Source organism: Camelus bactrianus, chromosome 26 (assembly GCF_048773025.1).
Source record: "Camelus bactrianus isolate YW-2024 breed Bactrian camel chromosome 26, ASM4877302v1, whole genome shotgun sequence".
In the NCBI taxonomy this organism is placed as follows: domain Eukaryota; kingdom Metazoa; phylum Chordata; class Mammalia; order Artiodactyla; family Camelidae; genus Camelus; species Camelus bactrianus.
The window spans coordinates 16,413,390-16,416,581 of NC_133564.1; the positions used below are offsets into that span (position 1 = coordinate 16,413,390).

Sequence of the window (3,192 nt, forward strand, 5' to 3'; positions counted from 1 at the left end):
CGGAGGTACTGGGGATTGAACCCAGGACCTTGTGCATTCTAGGCACACACTCTACCACTGAGCTCTACCCTTCCCCTAACCTTTTTTTTTTTTCCTTCTAAAATGTCTCCTTTTCTTGTAAGGCTCATCTTCACCTAAGACAGGGCCCGCTTCTCTCTGCTTTGCTCCCCGCCTTCCTCACTGACCCACACATGCTTTGTTCATGACGCTCTCCTGCCCCGGCTTCAGCCAGCACTGAGTTGACAAAAACAATTTTGCATGTAATGTTCTGAGATCCAACCCTCGAATTCAACGCTTCCCCAGCTTTTAGTCATTCATATCCTTTGGTTCACAGAAATGTTGAGTCTAGCGCCTTCTAATTGCTGACCTAAATAACATCCCTAGGTTTTTAAAGATAATATAAAGTTTATTTTAGTAACAACCATGAGTCATTACCAAAGCTAATGAACTTGGGAATTCTATATAAAATCATGCAAGTATACAAAGCCTTTTTTTCCAGGTTCCTTTTTCTTAGTTCAAGGCCACAAAAATTGGAACGTGATGGAGCTTGACTCCCATGTTTGCCATGTGTCTAAGTAATTATGAGTTATAAATCAAGCTAACAAATTGTTAAATAAAGCATGTTCCTACTTCTACCTTGACAAATATACCACAGACATGACCTGCAAAGGCAAAGGTTGAGTTTGGAATTCTCAGGCTCCTTGGTGTCCCGGACAGAAACGTGGTGGCAGAGGGAAAGCTGGCCCCCAGCCCTGGGCCAATCCCTTTCCCTGTCACCCCAGCCCTGTTCTCACATGAGGGGACTTGCATCCCCTGTGTGGGCTCCCTAATCCCCATTCAAGCTCTATCCACTCATCCTCACCCCCTTCAGACAGCAGCACCTTGGGTACCCTTTGGGCAAGCAGCCTGCCTTGGAAGATGGACGAGGCCATGCAAGCTCACAGCCATTTGGGGAGAGTCCTGCATACCCAGGGTGTGGTCCAGAGGAGAGGGTGCAAGCTCTGGGTGGAAAGGGAGGCAGTGAGGGGAAGGCCAGAGAGGCATCTTTCAAAGCACAAGGTCCAGGTAAAGGCATCCTTGACGAAGTCAACTGCTCAACCCAATGGGGCATCATGTCCTCTCAGCCCTTTCCCTTCAGTCTCAGCCACAGTGGATGGTTCCATGGAAGCACTGACTGTCTTGTGCTGCCAGCATCTTACCTCAACCTCAAGCCAAAGCCAAACTGTCTGCCTCAAGGTCGTCTCCAACACATACCAATGCAGCCCGGAAATACCTGGAAGTTACCGTCTAGGAGGAAACCTCAACTAGTGCAGATCAGGAGCAGGTGGGCAAATCCCAGGCCTCCCATTCTTTTCGGGTGGGCAATTCCAAACAGCTTTGCATGAGCTTCTTTTGAGATCCCGGTGGAAACCAGCACACTGCTCACAGCAGCAATCTCTGCAGCCCAACCTGGTCTTGGCTTTTCCTCCTTCCCCGTCTCGCTCTCTTGCTTCCTGGAATCACCACCCAAATAAACCACCCACACCCCTTAGGCTCTGCTTTGAGGGGTACTCAAAAGAAGAGAGAGACAAATCTAGGAAACAGAAGGACCAGCCCCTCCCAAGTACAACCACATCATGAGCGCAGCCTCACTGGTGACCTTCATCAAAGATCAGGTAAGGACGTTTCCTAAGGTGAAAATATTCTCTACACATTTATATTATAACCCAAACTCCTTTTAAAGAGGTTCTGGGTTTGGTTTGATTTTTCTTTGAGGGGATGGTGGTCCCTTTGCTCTTTCCTCTATTTCAGTGTCTAAATTCCTTGTGTGGTTCCTTGCTTTCACGATGAAAACTTCCCCGAATTGACTGTGGCCCGTGGGGAGGCAGGGTGGAGCGAGCAGCTTATGGGAAACGAACAAGGAAGGGAAGCAGACCAGAGGCAAAAAGCTGCGACCAAATTTGACATCAGAGATGACCATGCACAGGACAGAGTGTGAACGGCCCCTTCCTGCAGCCGACCATCCGGCTGAGGACTGCGGACTCCAGATTTTCCTGGATAGTCCCCAGGTCATATTTTTGACATGAGATCTATAAACACATTCCTCTGGTCAGATCGTTGCCCAGATTTAAGCTTCAGAAAGTAGGGTCCCAGAGCATCCGCAGCTGTGGCCAGGCTAGGGGCTGCGTTCGGGGGCCTGGGCACCTTGTGTGAATCTGGGGCCTTAGGATTGGCTACTAGGGGGCACATAGCACCCAGTTCCTGGATGCCCACAGGACGGGGCTCTTGGGCAAGGCCAAACAACACTTTTCTAACACGTCCTAGCCCTGGTAGAGGTGCCCCACTGTAGAAAGCCCCTCTGGGCCAGGTTACTATCAGTCCCCAGAACTACCTTATTCCGCACCAGCTTTTACTATGGGCTCCGAGTGGGGACCCCTGTGCCAAGACTTCAGCCTCCGGGCGAGTGAGCCTGCGCCCCTTGGGCTGGCTTGCCTGGGCTCTTTGAGCTTCCTTGTGTTTAATTTCTGGGTAATGTTTTAACAGTTGGAGCAGGAAGAGGATTAAAAGAAAAAGGCAATTTAAAAAAAAAAAAAAAAAAAGGAAGGAAATAGGGTTCCCAGGCAGTAGGAGGCCTGATTAGGGTCACAGGGCTGTTCTTCCTCACATCCAATTCTGCCCTGAGGCTTCAGCCGCTCCTGACCTGAAGGTGAACCTGGTCATCTACTATTTACCCCCACATTTAAAAATCAGAAATGGGGTGGGTGGTACAGAGAGGATCCACCTGGGAAAACAGTCATCTTAGAGCTGAAAGGAACCTTAGACTAAACCCTCAGTTAGAAAATGAGATTCTATCACAGGATTATGGTCTAAGGTAATGTGTTGGGGTTTTCTACAGGTTTGGAAAAAATAATCCTAAAACTTAAAATGGTTGCATATTGCTATTTGACAATGTTTTCTACAAGCAGAGTATTTGTGTATCGTAGACTGGTGTGGAGGGCTTCCGCAGGATGTAAACTGATGGAGTTGATTTCGTTATCTGTGCTGCCCCCCAGTGGTAGAGGTAAGAAGGCACACCCAGGACGGGGCACAGGCGTTTAGTGCATCCAGGAAAACAAGACATTTACAGACATGAGGACAGACAATGACTCATCATTATAAACAATGTTACAGTAACCTCAGTTTGGTCCTTGTCTTCAGGAATTAGAATTTCAT

The 3,192-nt window shown here is 48.4% G+C and overlaps 1 non-coding gene across 1 annotated transcript; it reads right to left on the reverse strand.

Annotated features, from left to right (window-relative positions):
- TRNAS-AGA (transfer RNA serine (anticodon AGA)) lies at positions 1–74 on the reverse strand. Its single transcript has one exon. It is a non-coding gene; the product is annotated as a tRNA-Ser (tRNA).
- Between the last annotated feature and the right edge of the window lie 3,118 nt (positions 75–3,192).